The sequence below is a fragment of the Dasypus novemcinctus genome, chromosome 1, assembly GCF_030445035.2.
Source record: "Dasypus novemcinctus isolate mDasNov1 chromosome 1, mDasNov1.1.hap2, whole genome shotgun sequence".
Classification (NCBI taxonomy): domain Eukaryota; kingdom Metazoa; phylum Chordata; class Mammalia; order Cingulata; family Dasypodidae; genus Dasypus; species Dasypus novemcinctus.
The window spans coordinates 118,840,108-118,864,937 of NC_080673.1; the positions used below are offsets into that span (position 1 = coordinate 118,840,108).

The following is a 24,830-nucleotide window of genomic DNA, read 5'->3' on the forward strand; positions in this document are numbered from 1 at the left end:
AATGGGAAAAATTTTTTTAATTTTAGGTTTTTTATTTCAAACTTTTAAAAAATTTCTTGTATTTTATTCATTGTTTTTAAAACCATCATTATTATATCATTTTCCTATTAATTATATTCAGTTATTTTGTTGGCTTCAATTTTGAAGAAGTTTTGGATCACAGAAGGGTTAAAACTGTAGCAGGCGAGGATCATTGGTGTAGGGTGTCAGAGAAGGAGGATGCATGGAAGGAGGTTCAGCTGGGGCATACCTATAAGGCATATGAATGTGTTCAAGTGTTCATAGAGCAATGTCACAGTGGGTGGAGATTCACAAAATAATCAAAGAAATATCAAATTCCCATCCTGGAGAGCTTTGCCACATTCTCTAATGGGACAACAAGAATCCTCTGAGTACAGGGGCAGTGACTAGTGAAGGAGGATGAACCATTGATGGCCCCTTGATTGTGATGACTGTACTTAAGAACCATTAACTTTGAAATTGAAACTTAGTATTGTAGGGGGCCTAAGTGTTACTTTCTGAGGACTCCTTTTTGCTCAAATATGGCCTCTCTCTAAGCCAAAACTCAGCATAAAAATGTATTATGTATCCCTTAAAATGGGACATGACTCCTGGGGATAAGCTTCCCTGGCACCAAGGGATTACTAACAAGCACTAACTAGCAATGCAACTGGAAAAAGACCTTGACCAAAAGGGGAAAAGAGTAAAGACAAATGAGTTTATATACCTAAGAGATTTCAAAGTGACTTAGGAGGTCATTCCAGAGGTTAAGCTTTTGCATGTCTCAGCAGGATCTCATTAACTGCCAAAGTAAATATTGTTTCAAATAGTGGAGACATTCAGACACTATAGACAAGACAGATGGCTCAGGTGTTTGGCACCCTGCCAATTACTTTGGAATTTATGCTCCACAGTGTGATAGAGTTGGACTCTGTTATGTTTTCCCTACACATGGCTCTGCTGCCCCCTCTATTTGAACCTATAGTTAGCACTAGAGTTGATAGTTTTATGTCCAAAAGACTTAAATCTTTGGGATGTCCATGTGCCTGTCAGGCCCTGAATCTCAAAAGACTTGCAACACCTACACTCCAGTCCATTGGATTCACCCAGGACAACTAACAAGGAGATGATGACTGACAACAACCATCCCAAATATCAGAAAGAGTCTGCAACCGCAAGCAAGAAAGCTCCATCCATCTGCCCCATGGGATCTAAGCCCCCTCTCAATTAGAAGTGGAGTGGGCATCACCATCACAGAATCCGCAGTATTAAGGAATGGACAATGGATTAGAGTAGACTTACAGTTGTTCTACTATAGACTTGTGATCCTAGCAATGGAAGAAATTTTCATGGATGTGGAGGCAGTGGCCACCAGAGGTTCTGAGGGGAAAGAGATGGAAAAATAGGTGTAATTTGGGGACATTTTTTGAACTTGGGAATTATCCAGAATGACATTGCAATGACAGATACAAGTCGTTGTATATCTTGTAATAACTTGCAAAAATGTGCGGGAGAGAGTATAACAATAATATAAACTATAATCATTGCTTATGGCAATGCTCCAAAATGTGTTCATCAATTGTGGAAAATGTACCACCCTAATAAGGGATATTGTTGATGTGGGAAAATGTGGGAGGGCTAGGGAGCATGGCATATGGGAATCCCCTATATTATTGTGTGTAACATATATGTAATCTAAAGTTCTTTAAAAAAGAAAACCTTAAATGTACAGTGTATAAAAAAAGATTAGAAGACAAAAAAACAGGAAATGATGGCCCAACTAAAGGAAGAAGATAAAATATCAGAAACCATCTATGAAGAATAACTGGCTTAGACATACCAGACAGATATTTTTAAAAAATTATCATCATCAAGTGTACCATTATACATATTATGGGAGTCCCAGGAGGAGAGGAAATAGAGAAACAGACAGAAGGAATATCTGAAGAAATAATGGCAGAAAACATCCCAAATTTAATGAAAGATGTGAATATACACATTCAAGAAGCACAACAAACCCCAAAGATGATAAACTCAAAGAAATCTATGTCCAAACATATTATAATCAAACTGTTGAATGCCAAAGACAAAACTGCACAAAAGAAGCAATATATCATTGTACAAGGATGCCTAAATAAGGCTAAGTGCATATTTCTCATCAGAAACCATGGAGGCAAAATGGCAGAGAGATAAAATGCTTAAAGTGTGGTAAGAAAATAATTGCCAATCAATAATTTTATATCTAGTGAAACTCAAAAATGAGGGAATGGGGGAGTAGATGTGGCTCAAGAAGATGGATGGCCACCTCCCACATGGGAGATGCTGGGCTCTTCCTAAAGAAGACAAACAAACAATGAGCAGACATCAAGCAAAAATAAGAAGCAGACAATGAGCAAAAACAATAAGCAAGACAATGAGCAAAACAGTGAGCAGACAACAAGCAAAAAAAAAAAAAAAAAAGAGCAGGTTGCAGATGTGGGCTCAAGCAGTTGGGCACCCAGCTCCCACATGGGAGGTCCCAAGTTCAGTTTCTGGTGCCTCCTGAAGAGAAAACAAACAGACAACCCAGCAGACAATGAGCAGACAGCAAGCAAGAACAAGGAGCAAAAACAATGCACAAACAGATGAGGGAAACATTGTGGGGGGGGGGGGGTAAAAAAAAATTAGGGAGAGATTTAGATGTTCCCAGATAAATAAAAGGTGGGGAGTCATCACCATGAGACCTGCCCTACAGATTGAAAGGAAAGTACACTAGAAATTAGATCGAAATGACAAACTTATAAAGATCTCCAATAAAAGTAAACAAATGGGTAAGTATAAATGGAAGTACTATTGTGTTGTATGTTTGGTATGTATATTAGTCAGCCCAAGGGGTGCTGTTGCAAAATACCAGAAATTGGTTGGTTTTTATAAAGGGTATTTATTTGGGGTAGGAGCTTACAGATACCAGGCCATGAAGCATAAGTTATTTCCCTCATCAAAGTTTACTTTCACGTGTTGGAGCAAGATGACTGCCGACATCTGCAAGGGTTCAGGCTTCCTGGGTTCCTCCCTTCCTGGGGCTTGCTTATCTTTCTTCTGTGGGCTTACTTCCTGGGGCTCCAGCTCAAAGCTACAGCATCAGACTCCAACATCAAAACTCCAACATCAAAAACCTCCAATTCTGTCCTTTGCCATGCCTTTTATCTGAGAGTCCCCACACATCAAGGGGAGGGTACTCAATACCCTAATGACATCTTATCCTCTATATACTCAGTCACACCTTTCTTATCCAAAAAAAACTACTCAGTGTTTAATGCTTAACTGAAGAGATAGAGCCTCTATGAGGAATTAACCTGTATTAATGGACTTTAATAATTCAAGGAACCAAAGGTTAATATAAGTTTATATATTTAAGTTTATATAATACACATTTATATAATTTAAAAGCAATTAAAATTATAAAACTCTCAGAAGAAAACATAAGGAAATATCTTCAAGAATTTGTATTAGACAATGGAGTCTCAGATGCAGTACCAAAAGCATGAGCAACAAAGGAAAAAATAGAGAAAGTGGACTTCATCAAAATTAAAAACTTGTGCATCAAAGGACATTATCAACCAACAGAATGGGAGAAAATATCTGGAAACCATATATCTGATAAGGTATAACCATATATCTGATAAGGTGTGATAATGCAAAATACCAGAAATCTGTTGGCTTTTTTTTAAATTGAGTTGCTTGTTTTCTTTTTCATGTTTTTTTAATAAATTTTTTCTTTCCCTCACCCTCCCCCCTGCCCCCACCCTACTGTTCCCACTGTCTGCGTTCATTCGCCATGTGATCCTCTGCGTCATTTCTCTTTTTGTCTTCTCATCTTTCCCCTGTAAGATTCACTGGGATTTGATCCTGGGGACCTCTGACATGGAGAGAGGTTCCTGGTCAATTGCGCCACCTCAGTTCCTGGTCTCCACTGCGCCTCACCTTGAATCTCCCCTTCATCTCTCCTCTGCTGCATCATTCATCCTGCTACATGATTCACCAATGTGGGCACTTGGCTGCTACACAGGCACTTGGCTTGCTACCTGGGCACTGGTTCACCACACATGTACTGGCTCGCCACACAGGCACTGGCTCACCACAAGGGCACTTTGGCTCACTGTGCAGGCACTCAGCTCTCCATGCAGACACTGGCTTGCCACACAGGGATGCTTTCTCTTCTTTTTCACCAGGAGGTCCCAGGGATTGAACCCAGGTCCTCCCATATGGTAGGTGGAGACCTTATCACTTGAACCACATCTGCTTCCCCTTTTGGGCTTTTTTTTTTTATGTACTTATTTATTTTCCCCCCTTCCCCTCCTCCCACCCTGCTGTTTTTGCTATTTGTGTTGTCTTCTTTTCTCACTTTCTCTCCTCTAGGATTCACCAGGATTCAATCCTGGAGACCTCTGATGGGGAGAGAGGTCCCCTGTCAATTGCACCGCCACAGTTTCTGGTTTCTGCTGCAGTTCACCTTGACTCTCCCTTGTCTCTCTTTTGATGTGTCATCATATTGCTGCATAACTCATTTGCGCAGGGCACTGGCACCACGTGGGCACTCATGTGGGCACTTGTGCAGGCACTGGCTCACCACGTGGGAACTCATGCAAGCACTGGCTTGCTGCATGGGTACGCTTTCTTTTCATTTTCACCAGAAGGCACCAGGGATCGAACCCAGGTCCTCCCATATGGTAGAAAGAAGCTCTGTCACTTGAGCCACATCTTCTTCCCCCTGTTGGCTTTTATAAAGAGTATTTATTTGGAGTAGACGCTTACAGTTACCAGGCCATAAAACATAAGTTACTTCCCTCACCAAAGGCTGTTGCCACATCTTGGAGTAAGATGGCTGCTGACATCCGCAAGGGTTCAGGCTTTCTGGGTTCCTCTCTTCCCGGGACTTGTTTCTCTTTGGGCTCAGCTGCTCTGCTTTCTCCACAAGGCCAACTGTAAGACTATCAGTGAACGGCTCATCTTTCTGCCTATGTTTAAAGAAGACTTCTCTCCTTTCTCATATATCTGCTTCTCTGTGTGTTTATATCCCAGGGTCCAGGATCATAACTCCCTGTATCCTCCTTCTCTGTGTCTTTACTTCCCCAGGCTTCACATCAAAACTCCAGCCTCCCTTCTCTGCAGTGCAATTTCTCTGTGAGTCCCCACCTACAAGGGAACAGGGACTCAATGTCCTACTGACAGGACCCAATCAAAGGTGAATCATTATTTAATCAACTAAAAGTGAAACCTCTGGATCCAATATATTCTAATATGCCCAGAGGAAAAGACTAGTTCACAAACATAATCCAATATCTATTTTTGGAATTCATAAACACTATCAAACTGCTATAGGTAGGTAGGTAGGTAGAATGATATAAAAAATATGGCAAAATGTTAAAAGGCAGTAATTAAACTCTGGGTATCTGAGAAAGGAGTATATTGGAGTTTTCTGTATTGCTTTTGTATTCTTTTTGCAACTTTCCTGCAAGTTTGAAATTACTTCAAATTAGAAAGCTTAAAAAGTGTAACAATACATTCTTCTTGGTGAATAAACCATAGGAGATAATATTAAGCTAATTAGCTTTGGTTAATTATTATACCAAGTGTTACATCAAATACGGTATCAATTTCCCCTATATATAAATTTATCTAAATAATTTTAAATTTAGGATAAGTTGGTGGAACTTTAATTCTGTCTAAGTGAAAACAGAATTTTGTTGATAAATTCATAGATACTGATATTTTCACGTATTCTAAATTTATTGTGCTGATGAATTTATTATGGAGAATGAAATTCTAAGACATGACATTGTATTACAGGCAGAATTTTTATTGAAATTGCAAAGTGTTAACTATTTTTAAAATTGTTTTTCTTTTATTTAATTCTTATCTTTCTAATTGGTTTTTGCTCTTGTTGCTCTCTTGCTGTTTCTTTGCCAAAAATAATAACACACTGTGTTAGTCAAAACTGACAGAATATATTAGTATTAAGAGATTGAGTGGGGGAATTAGCTTACACGACCATGGGATCAGCAAATCCAAACTCATTAGGGCAGGCAGCAAATTGAAAACTTGATAAATGTGACATTGTATTCTCCAGGAGAAGCTGACTGGCTGAAACACAGGCAGGATTTCTTTCTGACATCTGAAATCCTTAGTTCTGGCTTTAAAATCTCCAACAGATTGGATAAGGTGACTTGACTCATTGCTTAGAACTGTCTCTTTTGTTGACTATAGATGCAGTCAACTGACTATAGGAGCAAATTCATCTATGAAATACTTTACAGTAACAATCAGACCAGTGCTTGCTTGACCGAACGACTGGACACCATTTCCTAGCCAAGTTGATAAATGAAAGTAACCATCACATTGCCCAATTTAAAAGGTAAATTATTACCTTTGCTGCAGGAGTCCTACAGATTATTCCTATCCAGGTGTTTTAGTTTGCTAAAAGCTGCTGGAAGCAATATGCCAGAAATGGGTTGGCTTTTACAATGGGGATTTATTAACTGATATGTTTACAGTTCTGAGACTGTGGAAATGCATAAACCAAGGCTTCATCAGGCAATGCTTTTCTTCCCCAGGACTAGCTACTGGTGCTCCTGGATTCCTCTCTCATCTGGCAAGGCCCATGGTGAGGCACAGGACCGTGTCTGTCAATCTCTGCATTCTCCTCCAGGTTCCTTGCTTTCTGCCCTGTCTGTGGCTTTCTCTCTCAGCTTCTGTCGGTTCCTCTCTGAGCTCCTGTGGCTTTTCTCTCTGTCTGTGCAGTTCTGTATTCTTCCCATTTATAAAGGACTCCAGTAAGTGTAGTAAGACCAACCCTGGGTCATGCCTTACTGAAGGAATATAATCAAAAGGTCCCACCTACAATCAATTTACACTCTTAGGAATGGATTACTCCAAGGACATGATCTTTTCTGGTATTCATAAAAGCCTCAAACTACCACACCAGGTTTGTGTTTTGTGTATATGGTACTCAGGTTTGAAGAGTTCCCATTACAAATTTTATCTTCTTAAAATTTGCGCCTCTATGTGGTTGTCAAATCCAGACACAAATGATATACTATATCTGATTTCAGTCCCCGTCAGGCCTCCTTTGCAATGTCCTCACCCCTTCAACTCACATTAAGGGCCACAAAAACAAGCTAGATTAACATTTAAAACCATTCAACATATTGTTTTCAATAAATCCACAAAATAAGGAGACCACAGTCAAAGGTGGTAAATTTTCAACTACTCTGTGCTGGTAAGTTCTCCCTGGGCTTCTCCTGGGAGCAATCCCTTAACAACAGGGACAGGCTGTTGTGCCAATGGATTTTGAAGTTAGAGAATGCTGGCTTTTAGAATTTTTTGTCAAATTTAAAATAACCATTATTTTTCCTAAAAATAAAACATATTCATTGTAGAACGTTTAGGAAATAGAAATGAATAGAGTTAAAAAACACAAAAAAAACAAAAAACTATACTGTTTTCATCCAGAGATAGCCATTACCATCAGTAGCACAAACTTTTTTGTTTGCATCCATCTATTTTTTTTAAAGTGGGGTCATACTGTATATACCTTTTATAACCTGTTCATTTTTTTCAGTGAATAATATGTGATTTTCTCAACTAGGGATCATTGGGTTACAAGAAACAATATAATCAAGGAATCTTTGGAACAATGTAGGGTTTCTATATAGACATATGCATATAAGCATTCCAGTTAGACTGCACATCACTTTACAACTCCTATACCCTATACAGTATAACTACATGGTTTTTAAAAGATTTTTTCTCCCATCCCCCCCTTCTGCCAAGATGACTCCCTCCTCTGTTTTTCTGCTCGTTGTCTGCTCATTTCTCCTTTAGGAGGCACCAGGAACTAAACCCAGAACTTCCTGTATGGGAGGCAGGCACACAACTCCTTGAGCCACATCTACTTCCTGTTGGATTTTGGTTTTTTGCTCGCTGTCTGCTCATTGTTTGTTCACTGTCTTGCTCATTTTTCATTGTTTTTGCTTGTTGTCTGTTCATTGTCTGCTTGTTTTTTTCTTGTCTGCTCATTGTTTTTGCTCAATGTCTGCTTGTTGTTTGTTTGTCTTCTTTAGGAGGCACTGAAACCAAACCCAGGACCTCCCATGTGGGAGGTGGGTGCCCAACTGTTTGAGCCGCAACTGCTCCCTATAACTACACTTTCTATGCCTCTTATTTCTAATTATTGAGAGAGGATTTACTTGTATAGTACTTGTTCCAAAGTTATGATTACTGCAGCAGTAAGTATCATCTGATATTAACTCGGGAAACCAAGCCCACCCCTTACGTAGAGACTGTAATTCTTTTTAAGTTTTAAAAATGTATTTCTCCCCCACCCCCCATTGTCTGCTCTCTGTGTCCATTCACTGTGCTTTCTTCTGTGTCTGTTTGTCTTCTCTTTAGGCAGCACCAGGAACCAATCCTGGGACCTTCCAGAGTGGGAGAGAAGTGCTCAATCTCCTGCACCACCTCAGTTCCCTGTTCTGCTGTGTCTCTTATTGTCTCTCTGTGTCTCTTTTTGTTGCATAATCTTGCCGGGCCAACTCTCCTCTCAGGCCAGCTTACCACATGGGCCAGCACTCCTGTGCAGGCCAGCACTCCTGTGTGGGCCAGCATGCCACATGGATCAGCTCTCCATTTGGGCCAACTTGCCATGCAGGCCAGCTTGCCTTCACCAGGATGCCCAGGGAATTGGACCCTGGACCTCCCATATTGTAGACAGGAACCCAATTGTTTGAGCCACATCTGCTTCCTGGGACTATAATTTAAATATAAAATAATCATGAGCTGGATGAGTAACCCAAACATTTCTATTATAAGGTCAAACCTTTTTTCTTGTCATTAAATATTAACTATAACATTTTTAGTGGCTACAGAGAATGATTACATGATAATGTATTTAAATAATCCATTATTTTGGACATTCATATTGATTCCAAATTTGTAATTATACACAAAGCTGTGAAATCTGCAGAAAAATCTGTGGAAATAGCCATGATTTTTAAAAATTAAATTTTTAAATAATTACTAGGTCAATGGTATGGTGGAGACTTTCAGATGTCTGCCAAAATCTGATCCTCCTAAACACATGGCTGCCCAACTAGTCTACCTTTCCCATCCTTTCTTGCAGATAGGTGTGACCATGCAACTACATTCTCACCAATGGAAGATGAGTGGAAGCGATGTGTGCCGCATCCTGGCCTGGGCCTTATAACATGGAGTGTGCCTCCTCCATTCTTTTTTCCCTTTCCTGCCAGCTGGAACTTAGATGTGGTGATGACCCAGTTTTGACTGCATATGATGATAAGATCTTGGAGCATGGCACAGTGTCCCTGCTAGCCTGTATCCCTGGATACCTTCATGGGACAGAGAGAAAAAAAGTAAACTTGTATCTTATTAAAGTAATTGTATCCTGGAGTTTCTTTTACAGCAGCTTAACCATACCCGAGGTAGAGAAAAGTATATTTTAAAGATTTTTGTGTGATTTGCTAAATTGCTATCCACAAAGCTTGCATGAATTTGTATTTGTATTCCCTCCAGCATTGATGAAAGTTCCATTGTTCTATAAACTATTCAACAATGGGGAGAATCATTATTTTTCCAATTCTCTTACTGTTTTGTTTTTTTTTTTTTTTTGAGGTACTGGGGGCCAGGGATTGAACCTGGGACCTCATATATAGAAAGCTAGTGCTCAACCACTAAGCTATGTCAGCTGAGTTGGTTTTTCCATTTGTTTTACTTGTTTGTTTTTGTTTTTTTAAGGATGCATTGGGAACTGAATCCCAGACCTTCCATGTGTAAAGCAGGTGCTCAACTGCTTGAGACACATCCACTCCCTGCCCATTACTTTTTTTAATTTTAAAATGAATTACTGTGAAATTCAAGCATCTTTTCAAGTTTATTACCATTTTAGTTCCTCATTTATGAATTTATAGTTCCTATCCCTTGTCAATTTTTCTATCATAGACTTGCAAGAGATTTTAATAGAAAGTTAGGGAACTAGATAAAGTAAGATGAGCAAAGTATTAATATCTGTTGAAAGTGGATGATGGCAGATGAAAGAATTATTTTGCTCACTCTACTCTTGCATATGTTTGAAATTTTGTATAATAAAAGGTTAAAAATTTTATTGTATATGCTAACTCTACTTACTGAAAAGATCTGGAAGCAATGGTCACCCCTAGCACCATACTGTGATCTCTATATATATCATTCATCATTGAAAGAAACCAGAGCTTCTTAAAATTAATAATGACCACAATTGATTGTAAAAAAATAATTTAATTTAAAAATGTGAGTTATAATGATATCACAAAAGGAAGAAAGAGAGATGCAAAAAAAAAAAAAAAAATTAACCAGAACTCATCAGAAACCATTGCAGAAGGTTAGAGCATTGATCCCTTAACTTGAAAAATGGTGATTACAAAAAGAGAGAAGCCTTTATCCTGTCAATCCTGTGTAATACATTTATTTTTTATGTTTTTTTGTAATATATTAAAAATAACCCCAATTGATAAATGACTTATTTAGAAATAACTTCCAGATAATAACGTAAAAGAAATGATAGAATGAGGAAGTCATAATTTTGGTGCTCCAAATGATTGATCCAAGGAATAATCATTGGATGTCAAACCATTAGGAGAAAAATTGATGGGAAACTTTACCACCACCAAAAATCAATAATCGATTTTAAGCATTACTAAAAGTTGGATATGATAGAACATTGTTACAACCCAACTCCTGAAGGGCACAAGTTGGTCCAGCTGTGAGACCAAAGTAAATCTGGCCACAGTAAATGTCCATAGTAAATCTGGCCATATTGAGCCATCACCAGCTGCTGCAGGAGTTTGAAACAGCAACATACTTTCCATCTACTTCAGGAGTCAAGTCCAGAGATGTAGTATATCCTTTTATTACTTTAGGAGTTGAAGTGACCAACCTAGCCAATAACTCAAATGGAGAGGCACCATAGGTTATTGGAGGCCTGGTTTGAAAGCACAAGAAAGTTTGACAATACTAAAGTCTATCTCTTAATTTTTATATACTTTCTAAATACTTCCACTGCAGTTTATAAAGTATTAAATTAACTTATCTACTCTTAGTACTTTACTTTTTACTTCTACAGATTTACCATGATTATGTTAATTAGAGGATATTTAACTTTAGCAGTATAGAAAAAACTTTCGCCATTATTTTATGAAAACCTAAGAATCCCAATAGAATCAAGACTATCTTTCCCCTACCACCAATTTAATTTAATATTCAGATTGAGGTAGCCTCTGACAGGTTTCCCTATTATGAAATTACTTTTTATCAACATCAATTTAAGTATCTATTTAATAATGGCTCCCTGGAATTAGTCATTTAAATAACATTTCGGGGAAGGGGACTTGGCCCAATGGATAGCGCATCCGTCTACCACATGGGAGGTCCGCGGTTCAAACCCCGGGCCTCCTTGACCTGTGTGGAGCTGGCCCATGTGCAGTGCTGATGCACGCAAGGAGTACCCTGCCACGCAGGGGTGTCCCCCGCATAGGGGAGCCCCACGTGCAAGGAGTGTGCCCCATAAGGAGAGCTGCCCAGCGCGAAAGTGCAGCCTGTCCAGGAATGGCACTCCACACACAGAGAGCTGACACAACAAGATGATGCAACAAAAAGAAACACAGATTCCCGGTGCCGCTGATAAGGATAGAAGTGGTCATAGAAGAACACGCAGTGAATGGACACAGAGAACAGACAACTGGGGGAGGGGGAGAGGTTGGGGAGAAGGGAAGAGAAATAAATAAATAAATAATAATAATAATATTTCAGTTTATAAAATGTTTTTGCAAACTTCCTATAACCAACCATAACCACATAGACTATAGTGATTTCATCTCAAGACAAATGTCACCTTTACAAAACACATTCCCTTACTTAATGCTATATTCTACAATACCTTCTATAAATTTCTATATTCATTCAAACTTTGTCTTACATATTTCCACCCTGATCTTATGAAAAGCCTTAGATCTTACCTTAGATCTTACCAAACACATTCCCTTAAACAAACTTACCAAACTTCAGTCAGCATTGACTCTGAATTCACATTCATAAACATTTTACTGTTATCTATATTCATTTAAGTCTCATATCTCTCATTCTGTTCTATTAAAAAAATACTTCATTTCAATTTAGGCACAAACATTTTTAAAAGAAATCTGTAATAATTTCATTAGCCAAAAACATACAGTTTTCATCATCTTAAATATTTAATACCTATAATGATAATTTATTTTATTAGTACCCTATAAACCTAGGGAGATTACACCCAAGCTAAATAAAATTGAAACCATTATTATTTATGCAAGAGTTGTTCTTTTTTCTTCCCTCCTCCACAGAAAGCTAAAACCTCTTTTTTTCTTTAATAAAATTCTAAAATTGTGAATAACCTTAAAAGCATACTGACTGCCAGGTTCTTGAATATATTATAATTGTTTAATTTATTTTAATCATAATTCAGAAAAATCTTTCCATAGCTTTCAAGAAATTTTTCTTTAGTTACTGAAATGTGGCCATTAGATTATTATTGTCATTTCAAATCTGTTAAAATTTAATTGGGGGAATTCCAGAACAGACTATACAAAACAAGGTTTATTCTATAATATCTCCTCTGCTCCTATTATTTTAATTTCCAGGCCTGGTAGCCTGAAGTCTAGGCTAAACTCACATTTCCCCTATCTTTCTACACCCAGCCCATTCCCTTAGTTTCCTTGACTGGTTTTAATGAGTTACTAGAATTCAGTCAAGGTTAGGAGAAGACCCTGGGGCACTAAAGATTACAGGAAGAAAGATTATAGAATTCAGGATAAACTTTTTAGTGTCTTTCCTTTAAATAATTTCTTTATTCCAATTTTGTATGACTTTTTATCCTGTTTGGCTTCTCCAATTTGGTTTTCAGGTGTACTCATTTACCTACGTAAGCTCCCATTTAATTTTTAGCAATTTGAATAGAGATTTTCAAAGAATTTTCTTTTGTTAATTTAATATTACCATCCAGAGGTAGGAAAATGTACACTGAACAAACAGACAAACCCAAAAAGTGTTAAGATACATCAACAAAAACATAAAACTCACCAATTGGACTCATAACTCTCACTCCTTTGGTCTGGTGTGTCCAAGCTCTCCATCGTTTCACATCTCTGATTTTTACTGCTTTTAAGGTTTCCTCTGGAATCAGTGTTGTCTGTAATATGCAAATTCATTCTTGGAAACACCTGTATTTTTAGTAACCAACAACTCATTAGAAATACTTGAGCAGAAATGCAGCTAAGCAATAATTTAGCAGTTTAGACAGAGACATTTAACATTTACATAACCGGGATTACTCTTCAGGAGTACACTTAGACAGATTCAAAATTCAGGACTAAGCTATTGATTCAAAACTTAAAGTTCTTTTTAGCACCTTGATCAAAATAAAATGTGAATAAAACTTAAAACAGGGCGTTGGACTTGGCCCAGTGGTTAGGGCGTCCGTCTACCACATGGGAGTTCCGCGGTTCAAACCCTGGGCCTCCTTGACCTGTGTGGAGCTGGCCCATGCACAGTGCTGATGCACACAAGGAGTGCCGTGCCACGCAGGGGTGTCTCCCGCGTAGGGGAGCCCCACGCGCAAGGAGTGCACCCCCTAAGGAGAGCCGCCCAGCACGAAAGAAAAGTGCAGCCTGCCCAGGAATGGCACCGCACACACGGAGAGCTGACACAACAAGATGGCGCAACAAAAAGAAACACAGATTCCCGTGCCGCTGACAACAACAGAAGTGGACAATGAAGACGCAGCAAATAGACACAGAGAACAGACAACTGGGGTGAGGGGGGGAGGGGAGAAAAATAAATAAATAAATAAATAACAAAAAACTTAAAGCATTGTCAATATAACATCCCATTAAATTCTTCCAGTTAACACAGTTTTGCAATATAACTGATCATCAACTCAGCATAGACAATCGGTTAAATAATCTTTCATCTCTGCCTATACTAGGACTTACCCTTTCTAACTTTAGCTTTCCTTCTAAGCAGCTGCACAAAGGCCTTTGCCACTTCTTCTGCCTCAGAAACCACCCACAAGTCTCCTGACAGGAGCCATGCTGCTGCCATCTGGCAGTCTCCCTTTTCCTTATTTAAGTGCAGCTGCTCTGCTATTTGTTGTAACTCAGTCAGCATACCTGTCAGCACTTTTTGGGCATTCCCATATTCTCTTAGTGGTCCCACTCATCCTGGAGGGCAGCCACCCCTCACCACATGGATATTACAGGCCAACCAGGATTTCCCTTGTGGATTCTCCTTTCCCTGAGCTCATGCCCACTACTGTCACTGGTCCTTCGGTCTCCTGGCTGACTTGCCAATTGTTATAACACAGCTCCTGAAGCTCTTGAGTTGGTCTGGCCATGAGACTAAAGAGCACACCTGGCATATAGTCAGGCATGAACTTTATCGGGACTTACAGACAGGAGAGAATCTCTGAAAGTGGTGGTTCAGAGAATGAAGATAGCATTACGCAAAGAGATAAGAAAATGGGGGGTAATATATAAGGGATTTCAGAACATTCCATAAGGTATGAGAACAGAGTTTCTGCTACGGTCACGTGAAACATACACAAGGGGTCTGGTGATGTTTTCAGTACATTCGTAGAAAGGATGTTTACCAAGGACATTTACTACTTTGGGAAGATTATAGTTTATGAAAACATCTATCAGTCTCTCCCCTCTGGGAAGGGTTGTTAACTTTTAACTTATGTCTAGGTCACACAGGCAGCTAAGCGCTATGGATTTTTGTGGGGGCCCTGGGTCTCCGCATATATGGAGTATGTAGTACTAGCAGACTTGCCAAAAAAGTTAAATCTGAATCTAATTAAACCTTTCAAACAAACTTCTATTTTAAGAAGTGTAGGTTAAACAATACCACAAAGAAATAATAAGACAAATCAGAAAATAAACAGTCCTCAAGACAATTATCCTAGTTTCCCCAGTCACTAACAAGTGAAACAAAGAAAGGGAAAAAAAAAGAGGGGAAGACTGTTCTAAAGTGAAAGAGACCAAATAATACAATAATTGAATGCCAAGTTGAATCTTGTTTGCATCCTGATTTAACCCATCCATAAAGAGACATTTTTAATATAATTTGGGAAATTTAAATATGAATTGCATATCAAAAGATACTAAGTATTCTAATTATATTTGAAAAGATAATGGCATTGTACTTATGCCAGAAACAATTCCTTATTTTTTTAGTTGTAGATATTAATTTGAAGTAAAACGATCTGTCTCAGGAATTTATCTTAAAAATAACACATAAAAAGAAAGCAGGAAGAAGCAGACATGGCTCAAACAACTGAGCTCCTGCCTACCACATGGGAGGTCCCAGGTTCAGTTCCCAGTGCCTCCTGGAGAAGACAAGCAAGACAGCAAGCTGGCGTGAAGGGCAAGTGTGGCAAGCTGATGCAACAAAGAGACACAAAGAGGAAAGACAATGAGGCACATAACAAAGCAGGGAACTGAGGTGGTTCAAGTGATTGAGAGCCTCTCTCCCACATGGGAGGTCCCAGTTTCAGTTCCTGGTACCTCCTAAAAAGAAATGAGCAGACACAGAGAACACATAGCAAATGGACACAAAGAGCAGACAATGAATGCAAACAATGAGGAGGAGGGGAATAAATAAATAAATAAATAAATAAATAAATAAATTTATAAAAAAGAAAGCAGGGGTGAAGGAAAGAATAAACTGTTAGATGAAACAAGGATGACAATGTTAATAATTATTCAATCTGACTGATGAAAGTATAGAGGTTCATTATACTATTCTTTCTGGTTTAACTTGGAATTTTTCCTTACCTGACATCTAGATTTGATCTTATAGGTTTGATAGGAAATAAGAAGCTAAATATAGCTCAATTCTTCAGTGAAAATAGGTGAATACTAAAGATTTTTAGGGAAGCTGTTGTGGCTCAACTGATAGAGCATCCACCTACCATAACGAGGATCCAGTGTTTGATATCCAGGGCCTCCTGACCCATGTGGTAAGCTGGCCCACGTGCAGTGCTGCCACACACAAGGAGTGTCATGCCATGCAGGGGTATCCCCTGTGTAGGGGTGCCCCACGTGCAAGGAGTGCACCCCATAAGGAGGGCCACCCAGTGCAAAAAAAGCACATCTCACCCAGGAGTGGCACTGCACACACGGAGAGCTGATGCAGCAAGATGACGCAACAAAAAAAAGCTACACAGTTTCCTATGTCATTACAAGAATGCAAGCAGACGCAGAAGAATACACAGTGAATGAACGTAGAGAGCAGACAATAGGGGAGAAAGGGAGAGAAATAAATAAAAACAAATCTTTAAAAAAATAAAAAATAAAGATTTTTAAATGTCATGAACTTCAAAAAATGTAGGATTAGCGACTTCTCAGGACAAAGAGCAAAGAGGACAAATTCATTTTTTACATTTCCTCGCCTCCCTGTGTTTTACCATGGGGTGGTTTTAATGAGTTGTGGTTGCTGCAGGGGTGATAGAGGGAACCACATGAATTTAGAAACTTTATAATTCTAGTGTTTATACAAAATTTACATGTTTCTATTTCTTAATCTGATCTGGAACAGATATTGGAAAACTATGGCCCCCTATGCCAAATACAACCCACCGCCTTTTTTTGCAAATAAAATGTTATTGGGAAAAGAATTTTTTTAATTAAAAAGAAAAAAAAGAAAAAAATTTATTGGAACACAGCCACTCTTATTGTTTACATATTATCTATGACTGCTTTTGCACTAACAATGGCAAAGTTGAGTAGCTGTGACAAAGTTAAAATATTTACTCTTGGGACCTGTACAGAAAAAGTTTGCTGACCCCCAATCTAGATGTGTGTCTGACTCTCATGGCAGGGAAAATACCCTATGGTAAAGAAAACCTCCTCAGAGTGTAGACCCTCTGTTTAAAAGTTGTGTTTTCCCAGGATAGAGGAATACATTCTGGTCACTAGAACAAGCATTTCCCTCTGCTACTCTCTAAAGTTTCCTTTGTTCATCTTCCTTGCTCTTTGTCACAGATCATCCTTCTTTGAATGATAAAGACACTCAGGAGACCTGAAACTCTGAACTGTTCATGTGAGGGCCAGGCCCTGGGCCTCAGCAGACTTGCAGCTCCTACCCTCTGGTTTCTTGGACTTACCCTGGCCAGCTGACAGGGAGGAGAAGAGGGTCATCCATCACACCAGGGAGCCAAGAGTGCTTATAGCTGCAAGCAGGAGAATTGCATCCATCATCCATGTGGAATCTAAACCCCCTCTTGATGTAGAGGGGGACTGGACATAGCCATCCCAGGTCCACAAAATGGAGGAATAGAGCATGGATTAGAGTGGACTTACTGGTGTTCTGCTGGGGAACTATTGTGATTAGTAAGGGAAGAAATTGTAGTAGTGATGTGGAGAGGGTGGCCACAGTGGCTGCTGATGGTCGGCAGAGGGGCAAAGAGATATGGTGAAGGGGCATTTTCAGGATTTGGAGTTGTCCTAGGTGGTGCTGCAAGGATGGATGCTAGACGTTGTATGTCCTGTCGTGGCCCACTAGGTGAACTGGGGGAGAGTGTGGACTACAATGTGGACCACTGTCCATGTGGTGCAGCAGTTCTCCAGAATGTATTCGCCAGGTGCAGTGGATGTGCCACAATGAGGGAAGAGGTTGTTGATGTGGGAGGGGTGGGATGTGTGGGGTGGGGGGGCATATGGGGACCTCATATTTTTTGAACGTAACATTTAAAAGCAAATAAAGAAGAAAAAAATAAAATAAAATAAAAAATAAAAAAAGAATGAACCAATACAAGGAAAAAAAAAAGAGACTACATGGTGCACTGCAATTGTGACCAAAATTTTTAGTGGTGCACCCATATCATAGCAGTGAAAACAAACTTTTTGAGCAAACATTCCAATATATTTATAAATTACTTATATATAAACTATAAACTTAAGCTCACATGTTCTATATATGCAATACTGTATCAATATGTTATAAAACAAAAATATATAAGATAAAATAGAAAAGTTGGAAACAACTTTTATTTACTAAGCATAAAAATATGTTTGTCCTTGCTAGTAAAAAATATTAATGATATTTATCGAGATTAATATTTCATAAAGAAAATTGTGAATATTTTTGTTTTCTTGAATATATATGTAATATTTGCAATTCATCAGGTTGATCAAGGAAATTTGAGATCATTTTATTCAAATACTTGGACGTAATCATTTTTGTGTTTGAAAAATACAGCACACAAAAATATGTTGCTCTTAATGAAAAAAAAAATGCATCATTAACTCTACTTGCTAAAACAATTTCAGTCCAATATACTAATTGTGCAAAGATTTTAACTGAAATTTGAAAAGTAAACTTCCATCTTCCATGATTTCAGTCCCTAAAATCTTTCAAATCCATTATAGTAGTTTGATATTATTGATGAATTCCAAAAAGAAATATTGGATTATGTTTGTAAACTGGTTTTTTCCTCTGGGCCTATGGGATTATATTGGATTCAGAGGTTTACTTGATTACTTAATCAAGTGATCTTAATCAAGATTAAAAGATTAATCAAGTAAACCTCTTGTGTCAGTAGGGCATTAAGTACCTGCCCCTTGGTGGGTGGGGACTCGCAGATAAAAGGCATGGCAAAGGGCAGAGTTGAGGGGTTTTGATGTTGGAGTTTGATGCTGAAGCCTTAAGCTGGAGCCCCAGGAAATACGCATACAGAGGAAAGAGAAGCAAGCCCCGGGAAGAGAGGAACCCAGGAAGCCTGAACCCTCCCAGACTTCGGCAGCCATCTTGCTCCAACATGTGAAAATAGACTTCGGTGAGGGAAGTAACTTATGTTTCATGGCCTTGTATCTGTAAGCTCCTACCCCAAATAAATACCCTTTATAAAAACCAACTAATTTCTGATTTTGCATCAGCACCCCTTTGGCTGACTAATACATCCTTCAAAAGATAATTTTTGTATTTTTAGTAAATAGGTCCAAAATCACTGGAACTCTTCATAAAGAAGAATTTTAAACAGGCTAGAAAAATCTGTTTCACAACTTTTCACTGTGCTTACAGAGTTTCCTAGGTGATACATTATCGCAGTTTAGTTTCTCTGAGAGCAGACATTGAAGAGGAGTTTGGGGGCAAGATGTTTTTCAGGGAGCAACACCTGAGAAGAGAATGGAAGGACGCAGAATGGGGGACAAAGGAAGACTACAAACTGCTCTGGAACAAATGGGTCTTGCATTAGTCAAAAATGGCTGAGCCTCTATACCTCTGCCTCAGTCAGTCACCAAGTTATCATAGGAAAAACGTGACTTGGTGTGAGGTACTACAATTGCTGGGCCAGACCAGGAAGACTCTGGCCCTGGAGGCCGTGTGCTGACCAAGATCCCCAAAGCTGGGCAGCAGGCCCTTGACAGGGAATCAGGGCAGTGTACCTCTGTGTCTACCACACGCATCCCATGAAGATGGAAATATCCCCAAAAGTCCATTTTTAGTACAACTTCTGCCAATAATTAAATAATTACTTATTTTCTCATGTGTTATCTTTACCTAGAAGAAGTAGATTAAGCGTAATGATCTCATAGGTAGCAGGTACTCAAATAGCTAAACAGTTAAGCATGCCTTGTCAGAAAAGGAACCTATATCATTTTTTAAAATAAAAATGCATGCTCAGCTAAAAGACTATTCTTTTAAGTTTTTGGTATGAGATAACCAATCAGCCTCACTGTAATTAAAAAAAAACAATATTTTCGTGGTTATGTCACATGTGATTGCAACACTTACAGATTTATTATTGATTTAATTGTTTTTATTTTTATGAAATTAACCATTCTGAACATCTTTCAGTGCTTTGAGCATGTTTAACATCAATTTCACTTCTATTATAACATGTTCGTGAATAACAGAATAAACTAATTTGATATGCTATCTCTCAAACCCATCTGTAACCCAGGAATAATTTTTAAATTCCAAGCAATGCGGCTTTGTTATATACATAAATTTTCTCTAAGTCATTCTTTTCACTAAGGAAGTCATTTACTATTGAGAGTATTGGGAAGGGTGCGTTCATATTCTTTAGTGGTTTACACAAAAAGTTTTAGTGTACTTAACTATTGAAAGAGAATCTAGCAAATAGCACAAGATTAGACTTAGGAAATATATTGCTACTTTTATGTAAGGCATGCCCTCCTATACTGTGTCTTTTGTTCTAAGTAAAATTTTTCACATTTTCAGTAATGTTCATTATGCATCTTCCAACACTTTTTGTTGTAAAAGGAATGTCTGTTGGTTTGCAATTATATTGGGTTTTGTGTATTATTCAGCCATTTCATTGTGGCAGGGTGCATCTACTTTTTGCCTTTTGCAATTAAGTAAGAAATGTCAAAAGCAGCTTTCAATATTTTCATTAACTTTTAGTAAAATTTTGTAAAATCCTGGATTGGTTATGACTTCAAACATTGTGGAAAAAATCCCAGAGATTGTATTTGTGTTCTGGGTACTTAGTATTAAAATGACTTGCTAATAATAATAGCTTTTTGTTATCATTAGCTAACATCTCATATACACCTCATGTGATGTCCATCAGTAATGGCAGTGGATATAAATCAATATTTTAAATGGTCTTCTTGATAGTTTAAATTTTTTTGGCCAACAGCTATTTAGATCATTAATTTTTTATTTTACAATCTGACTGATAAAAATATCTCACATTTGAGTAAGAGAAGTGTCGGGTCTGCCATTTTCTTATTTGCTTGCTTAAGTATTATTAATATTAGTTCCAATTAGCATTTTCTTTATAAGAATCACTTTATGTCATTTACACATTTTATGAGGACGAGTTTAGTTTAAAATAGGTCATATAATCAATAAATTGTCTTAACTGGGCACATGCAAACTGTTCTGTGACATGATTCACTGAAAATGAGCAAACTAGAGATAGCGTCTCTCTGAAGACTTAGGCAATGTGGATCCCCTACATTTCTCTCTGGACATTTCCTGTGCCAAACATGACAGAGGGCATGACTGCCTGACATACAGATTGTTTAACAAATGATCGCCAGATTGCACATTGTCAGTAAAATTTAACTTCTACATTATTTTTAGATTTAAAAAGTGGAAGTTTGGTTTTTTTTCACAGCCAGTGAATTTTTTGTGTGTGCCTCTTGACTTCACACTAGAGATTCCTGGGCAGGCCATGAAATTTTGGATTAAAAACAAAAAACAACTTAAGAAAGTCACTTAGACCTCCCTGGGTTTTGTTTTATTCATCTTTAAAATGATAATAATAATAATAATGTCATGCTGACCTGTTTACTATGAACATCAAATTGGATAAAAGCACAGTGTAAAACATTATAGAACTTTTAATTACTAGTAATAAACATTTCAGTAGGAGTTATAAGCCTGTGGGTTGTTGAGACATAAGATGGAGAAAAGAAGTATGTGAGCTGATATGCATAATATTACTAGTATAAAAATTTTACTATGTTTCTAAGACTGAAAAAAAAAACCATGATGTTAAGATGTCCTGACATTGTAATATCATGGAATGTCAAAAACCGGCCATAATAAAACTACTTGAAGAAGGTTATTCTGATATATTTGTATAAAATATGTATGGGAACAGAATGAAGCAATAAATAAGACTACAAGCCATATTTAAGTTTCAAAATATCTCCCACTTTGAAAACTTTGAGGGACGGATGGAGTGCCTGTGCTCCTCCTTTGTCCCACCTACACAGTTTAAGTTACTTTCAGACATTTATTTGAAGAGACGACAACCAAATCAACTTGTTTAGGTAATGGAAGAAAAAAATCATAAATACTAAATTTATCATCTTATATTTCCATGACCACTTTTAACTTAAATAATTTCCAAAGTTTAATTATCATCCCACTACTCTTCGCCAAGGATCTCCCTTAGAGATCTTTCCATTCTCTAAAATTTAATTCTAACTTCTATACAGATTACTATTAATATTTATTTTAACCCAATTTTCTCCCCTAAAGTTTCATCCCTCATGTGATAGTTTGAAACTGTAGATATCCCAGAAAAGTATATTCTTAAAGTTAATCCCATATCTGTGAGTGTAGTCCCATTTTAAGCTGGATCTTTTGGTTATAGGATCTTAACTTAACATGAGACCCACCTCAATCCTGGAGGGTCATAATCCTCTCACTGGAGTACTTTAGGAGAGAATGAAACTCAGACAGAAAGGCACAGAAGCAAGAAACTGAAAGCAACAAAACCCATAAGAGAATGGAGAGACCAGCAGATGCTGCCGTGTGTCAGAGGAAGAAAGCATTGCCTTGACGGTGCCCAATTTGGTCATTTTTCTCAACTTCAAAACTGTAAGCTTATAAGTTAATAAATTTCCATTTTAAAAGCCAATGCATTTCATGTGTTGAGCAACGTAGAGATTAGAACACCTCATTTTAAACTGTCTGCTGGATATTTTTACAGATTTCCCAATCTCCTTAAAGTTTCTAAAATTTACTTCCAATGCCTCCCCGTCCCAACCTGGTATTAGGTTCCTCTTCAGGGGCTTCTTACCCTGGCTCTGAATCAGAGATAGCCATCTTTTGCATAGCTCTCCTTTTCTCTCCTACCCCCAGAATAACCCAAATCCTTTTGATTCTTCCTTTGAAACGTTTCTCACATCATTCCTAGTATGCTACTCTAGTTGAGGGCTTACTTTCACTGCATTTAATTCTCTTCCTTAACTCCTAACCTCTGATCCCTTCTTAATGCAGCCCTTCTTGCGTTCTGCTCATAGACTAACCTTCCAAAAGCATTGTTTCCCCATGTCACTCTTCTGTCACAAACTGTTCAAGCAATTGTTCTAATATCTATAGTATAAAGACCTAAACCATTCAGTTATTAACCTTCCTAATATGCAACATTCAACGAAGCTAGAGAAATACCTTTTTTCTAAGATATTTTCTTTTTTTCCTGCCTCTGTTTTGTCTCATAATTGACCAATGGAAATGCCCTTTCTCCCTCTGTTCCTATCTCTTCCGTCCACCCATTTATTTATTAAACATGTATTAAGCATCATTAATGTTCCAAGCTCTATATAAACAGAGATGAACAAGCTATGGTCTCTGAATTTATAATCTACTGAGGTAAAAATACACAAAAACAACTAATATAATAATCCTGTAATGGAGGTATAAGAAAAGGACCAATGCCCACATCTAATCAGTTATTCAGTCCATTTAATTCTACCTCTAAATTTTGAGAGGAATGCCTGAACTTTGAGTGGTGAGGTCCATTCTGCCCACCATGAAGCAATGGGAGGAGTGGGGAATATAATTCTATAACAGAAAGGGAGTGAAGCCAATCTACCATAGCTAAGAGAAGTAAAATAGTTGAAGGAAACCAAACATTTAAAAGTGAACACAGAAACTAGAATACAAATTTTTTTAATTTCATAATTTATTATTGATGGCATTTATCCCATGGTTTAACATGTTAATTACTGTAATAAACATGGCTTTAATATTAAACTTTTCCTTATTATCCAAAGTCACCACAGTCCATTTCAGTAAATATAAAAATATATGCTTAATACTTTGTACAACACTGGTTTTTGGTCCAAACAAAACTGGATCAGAGGGAAGCGGACTTGGCCCAATGGATAGGGTGTCCGCCTACCACATGGGAGGTCCGCGGTTCAAACCCCAGGCCTCCTTGACCTCTGTGGAGCTGGCCCACGCACAGTGCTGATGCGCGCAAGGAGTGCTGTGAGACGCCGGGGTGTCCCACACATAGGGGAGCCCCACGTGCAAGCAGTGCGCCCTGTAAGGAGAGCCGCGAGCACAAAACAAAATGCAGCCTGCCCAGGAATGGCGTCGCACACACGGAGAGCTGACACAACAAGATGACACAACAAAAAGAAACACAGATTCCCGGTGCCCTTGATAAGGATAGAAGTGGTTATGGAAGAACACAGCAAATGGATACAGAGAGCAGACAACTGGGAGGGGGGGGAAGGGGAGAGAGAAAAAAAAAGACTGGATCAGAAAAGCCAATAAATTCACTTTAAGAATCCCCAATTTTTTTAAAGGATTTCCAAAAGGATTAAGGCAACTTTGAATAATTGGATTTACATAATAAAATCTGAGAGAAGACTAAATCCAAATATTTTTTAGAGCCTGTGATGATTAATTATGTATGTCAACTTGTCTAGATTATGGTGTTCAGTTACTTGGTCAAGCAAGTCCTAGCTTTCTTATTACTTCACCACTGTGGAGGTATTTAGTAGATGGATTTATATCTATAGTAGATTGATTGCATCTACAGCTGATTGCATCTACAACCAACAAAGGAGATTGCCTTGAGCAATAAGAGAAGTCTCCTCGTCCAATTAGTTGGAGGTCTTAACAGTCAGAAATGAGGGTTTCAGAAGTCAGAAAGTATAATTCCTATACCTACTTCAGCCAGTCAGTTTCTCCTTAGGAATTCAACTTCACCTTTATCAGAGTTTCCAACATGTGGCCTGCGCTACAGAATCTGGACTTGCCAATGTCCACAGCCATGTGAGCCAATTCTTTTAATAAATCTCTCTCTCTCTCTCAAGATACACACACACACACATATATATATAAAATATCTTGATTCCATTCTCTGGATAACCCTGACTAATACAGAGTCCATCTCCTATCTGTGAATGTGTCAAATGGGCTACAGGGTAGGGTGGCTAGATGTGACTGTGGCTCTTCATGCTGGCACCGGGCCTTTGTGCCTTGATGGA

General features: G+C 38.2%; 1 long non-coding RNA gene across 1 annotated transcript in view; it reads right to left on the bottom strand.

Moving 5' to 3' along the window:
* LOC139439217 (uncharacterized) overlaps positions 1–24,830 on the bottom strand; it is a 70,933-nt gene that overhangs the window by 25,899 nt on the left and 20,204 nt on the right. Inside the window, exon 2 of the long non-coding RNA XR_011649000.1 lies at positions 13,144–13,283. This is a non-coding gene — a long non-coding RNA (uncharacterized lncRNA). The remainder of the gene's footprint in view (positions 1–13,143; positions 13,284–24,830) is intronic.